Below are 10,909 nucleotides of genomic sequence, written 5' to 3'. Positions count from 1 at the left end.
TTCTAACGCATCGGGTATTCTAGAATATGTATGCGGCCGACCGGGCGCAATTAGCAGAGCGGTGTTTAAATTTGGCGCCAAAATCGCTGATTGGTCGCGGCCGGCAACCGCGACCAATCAGCAAAGCGGTGTTTTAATTTGGCAGCAACATCGGTGATTGGTCGCGGGCGGCGGCCACGACCAATCAGCGAACCGTGTTAGTGAGGACTGGAGAGCGTGTTTAAATTTGGCGCCAAAATCACTGATTAGTCGCGACCGTGACCAATCAGCAAAGCGGTGTTTAAATTTGGCGCCAATAATGCTGATTGGTTGCGGCCTGCAAACGCGACCAATCAGCAGAGGGGTGTTTAAATTTGGCACCAAAATCGCTGATTGGTCGCGACCGCGAACAATCAGCAGAGCGGGGTTTAAATTTGGCACCAATAATGCTGATTGGTTGCGGTCGGCGGTCGCGACCAATCAGCAGAGCGGTGTTTAAATTTGGGGCCAAAATCGCTGATTGGTCGCGGCCGGCAGCCTCGACCAATCAGCAGAGCGGTGTTTAAATTGACCAATCAGCAGAGCGGCGTTTAAATTTGCCGCCCATATCGCTGATTGGTCACGCCCGGCCACCGCGACCAATCAGCAGAGCGGGGTTTAAATGTGGCTCCAATAATGCTGATTGGTCGCGGCCGGCCACCGCGACCAAGTAGCAGAGCGGCATTTAAATTTTCCTTCCATATTGCTGATTGGTCGCGGGCGTCGACCGCGACCAATCAGCGTCGTATTAGTGAGGACCGGGCAGCGGCGCTGCTTGTGCGGCTACTTCCGTTGCGAGAAGCCGGGAGATGCGCGGCTGCTCGCAGCAGAAGCATCCCGACCGGCGGCGGCGCTCCCCGGTCCTCCGTTCAGCTAGCGGCCGGGAGATGAGCGCCTCGCGACGGTCATCTCCCTGCTGCATCGCCGCTGACCTCCGTCCTGCAGATGAGCCGCTAACGGCCGCCATCTTTTTCTCAAATCCCGCGTCGCTGATTGGCCGCGGCCGGACCAATCAGCGACGCGGGATTTCCTGGACAGACAGACAGACAGAAAGACAGACAGACGGGATAAGACGATTATATATATAGATAATTCTAATATATTTGCTGAAAATGGGAAAAAGCCCTTTTATGGCTTATGGACATGGTAGAAGGGGTTCCTTCAGAGACATAGATCCCAGTCATACATTGCCGGGCAATCATTTTATTATGACTTACTCCCTGTTTGCACAAAAATTGGAAACTGTTTTATTTTCCCCATCAGACATATAAAAAACAAATTGTATTATTTATGCCAGAAATTAGCATAAGTTTGCATACTTCCAGCCACATTCTGACTAGACTGTGTCTGGCCTCACTCAATACACTTGCTTTGAGTGAGGTCACGCACTTCTAGTTGGCATGTGACCGCATATATGCAAATCACTTACTTGCGGTCTCTCCCGGTGCCGGCACGTTCACTTCAATAGGGGCCACGTGTAGTCAATACATGTGTATCATCAATATCATAATCCCAGGCATTCCCTTTAATAATCCTTTCAATTGTGGGATTGTATTGGATTTTATGGGAAGAGCAATTTTATTGATGCCTCTCTTCATTTGCAGTGGACCGATGGGATAGTCGCTAATACTTTCCGGGAGTTTGCGTTATCTGAGACCCCGGAAAGAAAATAGGTTATCTTTGATGGACCTATTGATACGCTAGGGATAGAAAGTATGAACACAGTCCTAGATGATAATAAAAAGGTAACTCTCTATTTTACTTTGTGAAAACTTTTTTTTATTTAACCGCTTCCCGACCGCCCACTGTAGATAAACGTCCACGCTGCCTGGGCTCTGTGCAGCGCGGACGCTTAAAAACGGTGGGTGGTCCCGCAGCGCTCAGGACCCCGAGGGTCCTGCAAGCGCTAAGGGTGCGGTGCAGAGCGATAGCTCTGACAGGGAACATCATCGGGACCTGATTGGATCAGGTCCCAGTGATGTTAACCCTTTGCTGTCTTCTATATGCCGCGATCTATAGTGATCGCGGCATATAGAAGACAGCAGGAGGAGAGGGGGTCATCTACTTACCTCTCCGACGACCCCTGATACCTTCCAGGACCTGGCGTTGCTATGGCAGCTGGAGGTCACATGACCGCCTCCAGATCTGCCATATACGGTGTCCTGCCAGGCTCAGCCTGCAGCTGAAGCCTGGCAGGAGACACTGACTGTGAAACAGTCAGCAAAGATCTCATGTAATGTAATATATGTCTATTACATTACATGAGATCAGTGATCAGAAAAATAAAAATTAATGTACCATACAGAGACTAAGTAAAAATGTAAAAAAAGTAAAAAAAATGTTTTCAAACTACTAAAAAAAATCACAAAATAAATAAAAATAAATAAATAAAATATTTAACCGATAAATCCGTATATTTATGCAAAAACAAAAAAAGTACACATATTTGGTATCGCCGCATCCGAAACAACCCGAGCGATCAAAAAGCAAAATGGAAATAAAAATGGTAACGCTGAAAACGTCATCTTGTTCCGCAAAAAAAAACCGCCATAGAGCTCCATCAGCCGAAAAATAAAAAAGTTATAGCTCTCAGAATAAAGCAATGAAAAAAATATATTTTTTCTATAAAATTGTTTTATTGTGTAAAAGCGCCAAAACATAAAAAAATATACAGTAAGTGTAGTATCGCTGTAAACATACTGACCTGAAGAATAATGCTGCCTTATCACTTTTACCACACGCAGAACGGCATAAAAAAAACCTCAAAAAACAATTCCTGAATTGTTGGTTTTTGTTAATTTTACCTCCCAAAAAACGGAATAGAAAGCGATCAAAAAATGTCACGTACCCAAAAATGGTAGCAATAAAAATGTGAACTCGTCCCGTAAAAAACAAGCCATCACATGAGTCTGTCGGCCAAAAATTATAGCTCTCAAAATATGGCGATGCAAAAACTAGATTTTGCAAAAAAAAGCGTCTCTTAGTGTGTGACAGCTGTCAATCATAAAAACCCGATATGAATCTTGTATCTCTGTAATCGCACCGACTCAAAGAATAAAGTAATCTCATTACTTATACCGCATGAGGAACGGCGTAATAAATAAATAAAACCAATTCTTCACCTGCTACTGATTTGTTTATTATGTCTCCCAACGTGCTCACCACACATCTAGATAAGTTCCTTAAGGGGTCTAGTTTCCAAAATGGTGTCACTTGTGGGGGGTTTCCACTGTTTAGGCACATTAGGGGCCCCCCAAAATGCAACATGGTGTCCGCTAATTATTCAAGCAAATTTTACATTCAAAAAGTCTAATGGCGCTCCTTCCCTTCCAAACCCTGCCGTGCGCCCAAACAGTGGTTTTCCCTCACATATGGGGTATCATCGCGCTCAAGAGAAATTGCACAAAAAATTCTGGGGTTCATTTTTTCCTGTTACCCCTGCGAAAATAAAAAAAATTGGGTCTAAAGTAACATTTTTGTGAAAAAAGTTAAATGTTAATTTTTTTCTTCCACATTCCAAAAACTCCTGTGAAGCACCTGAAGGGTTAATAAAGTTCTTAAATGTGGTTTTGAGCACCTTGTGGGGTGCAGTTTTTAGAATGGTGTCACTTTTGGGTATTTTCTGTCATAAAGACCCCTCAAAGTGACTTCAAATATGATGTGGTCCCTAAAAAAATGGTTTTGTAAATTTTGGAAAAATGAGAAATCGCTGGTCAACTTTTAACCCTTATAGCTCCCTAACAAAAAAAAATTTTGGTTCCAAAATTGTGCTGATGTAAAGTAGACATGTGGGAAATGTTATTTATTAACTATTTTGTGTGGCATATCTCTCTGATTTAAGGGCATGAAAATTCAAAGTTTGAAAATTGCAAAATTTTCAAAATTTTCGCCAAATTTCCGATTTTTACACAAATAAACGCAAGTGATATCGAAGAAATTTTACCACTATCATGAAGTACAATATGTCACGAAAAAACAGTCTCAGAATCAGCGGGATCCGTTGAAGCGTTCCAGAGTAATTACTTCATAAAATTGACAGTGGTCAGAATTGAAAAAATTGGCCCGGTCACGAAGGCAAAAACAGGCTCTGGCGCAAAGTGATTAAACAATTCTCGACTGCCCATATGATGATGCCATGTGTTTGGAAGCTTCTAATAGTTTTTTGGGCAACATCTGAGTTAATTAAAGACACACCTGTGGATGTATTTTAATGCATACCTGAAACACACTGCTTCTTTGTGTAGCATCATGGGAAAGTGTAAATAAATCAGCCAAGATATCAGGAAGAGAATTGTGGGCTTGCACAATTCTGGCTCATCCTTGGGTACAATTTCAAGATATCTGAAGGTGCCTCGTTCATCTGTACAAACAATTATATGCAAGTACAAACAAGATTGGAATGTCCAGCCATCATATCACTCAGGAAGGAGACGGGTTCTGTGTCCCAGAGATGAACGTGCTTTGGTCCGACATGTGCATGTCAACCCCAGGACAAAAGCAAAAGACCTTGTGAAGAGGATGGCAGAAGCTAGTAAGATTGTCAGAGTGACAATTCACAGTGAAACGAGTACTGTATCAACATGGGCTGAAAGGCCACTCTGCCAGGAAGAAGCCATTACTCCAAAAGAAACATAAAAAATCCAGATTAATGTTTGCAAATGCACACAGGAACAAAGACCTTAAATTTTGGAGACATGTCCTGTGGTCTGATGAAACTAGAATTGAACTTTTTGTGCATAATGACCATCGTTAAGTTTGGAGGAAAAAGGGAGAAGCTTAGAAGCCTAAGAACGCCATCCCAACTGTGAAACACGGGGGTGGCAGCATCATGTTGTGGGGTTGCTTTGCTGCAAGAGGGACTTGGTGCACATCACAAAATCCGTAGGTGGCTTCATGAGAAAAGAAGATTATGTGGCAATACTGAAGCAACATCTCAAGACATCAGCCAGGAAGTTAAAGCTTGAGCAGAAATAGGTCCTCCAAATGGACAATGACCCGAAGCATACTGCCAAAATGGTAACAAAGTGGCTTAACCCCTTCATGACCAAACCAATTTTTTTAAATCTGACCAGTGTCACTTTATGTAGTAATAACTCTGGAATAACATATCCCATAGCTTTTGAGACTGTTTTTTGTGACACATGATACTTTATAATAATGGTAAATTTAGGCTGATATGGTTTGCGTTTATTTATAAAAATATCAGAAACTTGGCAAAAATGTCTTAAAAATTGCACTTTTCAAACTATGATTGATTATGCCTTTAATCCCAATAGTCATACCACACAAAAACAGTAATAAATAACATTTCCCTCATGTCTGCTTTACATCAGCACCATTTGTAAAATGTTGTTTTATTTTATTAGCATTTTAGAAGATTTAAAAATGTAGCAGTTATTTTTCATTTTTTTCAAGGAAATTTACAAAACTTATTTTTATAGGGACCTGTTCAGTTTTGAAGTGACTTTGAGGCTTCGTGCCCACTGTGCGTTTTTCAAGCGTTTTAGCTGCGGAATTTTCGAAGCGAAAACGCTTAAACGCTTGGTAATGCGTGCCCCATGGTCCTCAATGATAACCCGCATGTGCTGTGTGTTGGTATATGCAACAGTTGTGGACTTCTTTGTTTGTGTGAAGGAGGACTTTATGCTGATCTGACAGTAGATGGCGATGTTGTGTAAAGTTTCCTTGTTTACTGTATTGTAAAAGAAAAAAAGTCTCTCTTGTATTTTCTATTTTGTTCTTACTTCCTGATGCAGTACTGTGTGACTGTGCATTTTTTCCTTTACCTCATGTTCTGAGAAGTAAAAGCTTGTTATCCCCTGTAATCTGCTCTGTGAAGTTTTATACTGCAACTGTCAGTATCCAGAAGCTATGCAACACTGTGCACATGCTGCGGAAATTTACGCTGCGGATTATCATTGCGGAAAAATCTGAAGCATATCCATTAATTTTACGGAAACGCGGCGTAATTGCCGCCATTGACTTCCATTGAATTGCATAATATCTTAATGACTACATGTACACATGTGGATATTAAGTAATTCAATGTGGGGATGGTACCCGGGTCTGGAGAAGAGGAGACTCTCCTCCAGACCCGGGTACCATAGTACCTGTAGTTAAAAAAGAATAAAATAAAAAATAACATTATACTTACCTTCTCATGGCCCCCGGTCTCCTGTATGGTGCGTCCAGTGTCTTCGGCGGCTCGTGGTGATGTAAAAGGACCTTCCATGACGTCATTTAGTCATGTGACAGGTCACGTGACCGCTGATGTCGGCGGTCGCTTGACCTGTCACATGACTAAATGACGTCATGGAAAGTCCTTTTACACCATCGCGAGCCGCCCAAGACACCGGACGCACCGGAGAAGGAGACCGGGGGCCATCGGAAGGCGAGTAGAATGTTTTTTTTGTTTACCATTTTTATTCTTTTTTTAACTATTAACTTGGTCACACTATATAAATCCATGCTGGTTGCATGGATTTATATAGTGTGACCAAGTTGTCAAGCACTTTTCCAAGTGATGCTAAAATCGCTTGGAAAAGCGCTTGATAACCCGCATGCAAAAATGCATGCAAAAACGCTTGACAAACGATTCAACCTGGCGGGAAAAACGCATGTAACATCCGCATGCATTTTTCCTGCCAGGGAGATACAGAAAAAATCTGGAGCATTTTTGCTTCGTGGGCACTTAGCCTGCGAGTCTTATATGTTGGAAACCACCCAAAAGTGTAACCATTTTAACCCCTTTAAAGCCCATGACGTACTAATACGCGTCTATGCCCTGGGCTTTAAGAGCCTGATTCGTATTAGTACTGTAACATACCTGGCGGCGTCCTTGCATGGTGGTCCATCTCCCACTGTGCAAGAGGGCGCACTTGATCTCCTGTCCAGAATGTCTCTCTGGCTTCCCTCCATGCTGTCTGTTTGTGTCTGTTTCTGCTGCTTAAGGGCGGCGCCCGATCACTTCCTGCCTTTTGTACCTGCTGTGGGTCACACCCCTTGTGCGTCCTCAGCCTATTGCTGTCTGTCACTTGGTATATAGCTCAGCAGCTCCCTTCTATCCCGGCCTGAGCATAAGTGTTTCCTTCAGTGTGTGCTTGCACTCTGAAGGTGCCAGGTCCCGTCTCTTGTCTCCTGCTTTTTGTATCAGTTCCCGTGTCTGAACTGAGTCCTGTATGTCTCCTGCTTTGCGGTATCAGCTCCCGTGTCTGAACTGTGTCCTGTATGTCTCCTGCTTTGCGGTATCAGCTCCCGTGTCTGAACTGAGTCCTGTATGTCTCCTGCTTTGCGGTATCAGCTCCCGTGTCTGAACTGACTCCTTTCTGTGTTCTCTTGTCTGTCCTGTCTGAACACGCTCCTAGCCTGTTCCTCTCGCCTTCTAGTGGCCGATTTCCTAGACCCGCTCCTGTGTCTGGTCTGTCCTGTCTGAACACGCTCCTTGCCTGTTCGTTCCGCCTTCTAGTGGCCGATTTCCTAGACCCGCTCCTGCGTCTGGTCTGTCCTGTCTGAACACGCTCCTTGCCTGTTCGTTCCGCCTCTCTGGGGGCCGTATTCCCAGACCCGCTCCTGTATCCCTCTGCAGTGTCGGTCTCCTCCGTACACTCAGTTCCAGTCTGAACTCTCTCCTGTCCTTTACCTGTTTTGCCTCTATGTCCGTTCCCTTCCTTTTTCTGCAGAGTCTGTACTCGTACCTAACTCCTGCTTGTTGTCTTTGCAAGTACTGTGTGAGTATCTGGCTCTGTCTTTCCCTTCCTGTCTGTTCCGTGTGAACAGAGCCCTGTCCTCCCTGCTCAGCCTTGTCTGCACTCTAGCTGTGCTTGCCTGTAACCCTCTGCCTGTATTGTTCCTGAGTCCCGGTGTGTACTGGGTCCTATCCCGCCTGTGTTCCTACCTGCTAGTGCCTCCCTGTCTGCACTCTAGCTGTGCTTGCCTTTACCCCCCTGCCTGCATACCCGCCTGCCTGCATACCAGTCGTGCCTGCCTATACCCTCCAGTCTGTGTGCCAGCCTACCAGCCTGTTCCTGTATTCCCCTGTGTGGGTCAACAGCCGTGTCCGGGGTCTGTCCTGGAGTAGCACCTGGTCCCTCTGCTCGGTTCCTCCTTGGTGCACTGGCGTCGTATGCCGTCGTGCGACCCTGGTCGGATCGGGTGAATACTTAGTCACGCCCCTCCAGGCATTCACTCTCCGGCACGGTCCAGTGGAATCACTACCAATCACACGCACACGCCGCTTAGCCCGGGCGTGTGCATAACAGCATGCTCAGGCCATGGTTCCCGTTGAGCCCCACGGCCTTCGCTCTTTGAGAAGTTTTTCCAGCGAATACATGCATTAAAATAAAATAAATAAATTTTTTTCCCCCTTTAGCTGAGTTCCAGGCGAATTACGCACCGTCCAGATGGATCTATCAGCTCTCGTTCCTGCGGATCCGCCACGTTACTATGGGGATCCAAGACAGTGTCGTGCATTTGTGGAGCAATGCATGCTACACTTTAAGGCCTACCCTCTCTATTTTCCTTCCGATTGGGCTAAAGTGGCCTTTATGATGTCTTACCTGGCGGGTGATGCCTTGGAATGGATCAACCCCCTATATGAAACACAGGATCCGATCCTCCTGGACCTAATGGCCTTCCTGGTGGCCTTTCTAATGGTCTTCGATGATCCTAACTCTGAAGCCCCTGCTGAAGCTTCACTTCCCAATATCCCGGAGCAGCCCCGACGGGTAATGTGTGTGGGTAGCGCAATAGTCCTCCAGCCCAATGAGACTACTGCCCACCCAGAATCCTCACAGGGTGACTACGCTTTCCGGAATACTTCTCTCAACCTCAAGAGGCAGTCCAGACGTGCTAGACTTAGAGGCAAGCCGTCACGCCAGGGTCTGTCCTCCCTGAGACCTCCTGACCCCAACCTTGAAGTCCCTACTGAAGCTTCATCTCCCTGTATCCCGGAGAAACCCCAATGGGTAATGTGCGTGGGTAGTGCACCAGTTCTCCTGGCCGAAGAGACTTCTGCCCATCCAGACTCCACACAGGAGAACTTCCTGCACCCGGCATCAGATGCTTCTTTCTCTTTAACCGGTGTGCATGTCCAAGGATGCTCCAAAGCTGTGGTTACCTCAGAGTCTGTGCACCTCTACTACCTGGCGGAGGATCCCCTGTTGCCTCCTGAACCCTCCGGGATACCACTCGATGACAAATGGAGAGAGACTTCTCTACACCCGGTACTCAATACTTTGTCCGCTTCGTCCTGTGAGCCTGACAATGGGTACCCCAAAGTGGTAGTTACCTCCGAGTCTCTACACCTCTCCGACCAGGCGGAGGATCTCCAATTGTCTCCTGAACCCTTCGGGGTGCTACCTGGTAGCGAAAGGACAGAGACTCTCCGAGACTCTGTACCTGATACCTCGCTCGCTTCGTCCAGTGAGTCCAACCTAGTGTACTCCGAAGCAGAGGTTACTCCTGAGTCTCTACACCCCTCCGACCAGGCGGAGGACCTCCAGTTGTGTTCAGAACCCTTCGGGGTGCCACCTGGTGGTGAATGGACAGAGACTTTCCTATACTCTGTACCTGATACCTCGCTCGCTTCGTCCAGTGAGTCCAACCTAGTGTACTCCGAAGCAGAGGTTACTCCTGAGTCTCTACACCCCTCCGACCAGGCGGAGGACCTCCAGTTGTGTTCAGAACCCTTCGGGGTGCCACCTGGTGGTGAATGGACAGAGACTTTCCTATACTCTGTACCTGATACCTCGCTCGCTTCGTCCAGTGAGTCCAACCTAGTGTACTCCGAAGCAGAGGTTACTCCTGAGTCTCTACACCCCTCCGACCAGGCGGAGGACCTCCAGTTGTGTTCAGAATCCTTCGGGGTGCCACCTGGTGGTGAATGGACAGAGACTTTCCTATATCCTGGATCTGATACCTCGCCTGCTTCCTCCAGTGAGTCCGACCTAGTGTACTCTGAAGCAGTTGTTTTCTCTGAGCCTCTGCACTCTTCTGACCCGGCGGAGGACCTCCAGTTGTTTCCTGAATCCTCCGGGATACCACCAGATAACAAAGAGACAGTGACTTTTCCTCATTATGTACCTGATAACCCGTCTATTTTTTCCTGTGAGCTTGACAAGATGTACCTCGAAGCAGAGATTACCCTCAAGTCTCTGTCCCCCTCCAACCCAGTGAACGACTGGTCCTCGAATTCCCTGCGGAAGATTCTGGCAGGCCTGAAGAAGAGGGGGCGTAAGGGGGGAGGTACTGTAACATACCTGGCGGCGTCCTTGCATGGTGGTCCATCTCCCACTGTGCAAGAGGGCGCACTTGATCTCCTGTCCAGAATGTCTCTCTGGCTTCCCTCCATGCTGTCTGTTTGTGTCTGTTTCTGCTGCTTAAGGGCGGCGCCCGATCACTTCCTGCCTTTTGTACCTGCTGTGGGTCACACCCCTTGTGCGTCCTCAGCCTATTGCTGTCTGTCACTTGGTATATAGCTCAGCAGCTCCCTTCTATCCCGGCCTGAGCATAAGTGTTTCCTTCAGTGTGTGCTTGCACTCTGAAGGTGCCAGGTCCCGTCTCTTGTCTCCTGCTTTTTGTATCAGTTCCCGTGTCTGAACTGAGTCCTGTATGTCTCCTGCTTTGCGGTATCAGCTCCCGTGTCTGAACTGTGTCCTGTATGTCTCCTGCTTTGCGGTATCAGCTCCCGTGTCTGAACTGAGTCCTGTATGTCTCCTGCTTTGCGGTATCAGCTCCCGTGTCTGAACTGACTCCTTTCTGTGTTCTCTTGTCTGTCCTGTCTGAACACGCTCCTAGCCTGTTCCTCTCGCCTTCTAGTGGCCGATTTCCTAGACCCGCTCCTGTGTCTGGTCTGTCCTGTCTGAACACGCTCCTTGCCTGTTCGTTCCGCCTT

Source organism: Phyllobates terribilis, unplaced genomic scaffold (assembly GCF_046119375.1).
Source record: "Phyllobates terribilis strain yellow unplaced genomic scaffold, ASM4611937v1 Scaffold_158__1_contigs__length_4374303, whole genome shotgun sequence".
Lineage (NCBI taxonomy): Eukaryota > Metazoa > Chordata > Amphibia > Anura > Dendrobatidae > Phyllobates > Phyllobates terribilis.
This window is presented reverse-complemented; position numbering follows the sequence as displayed.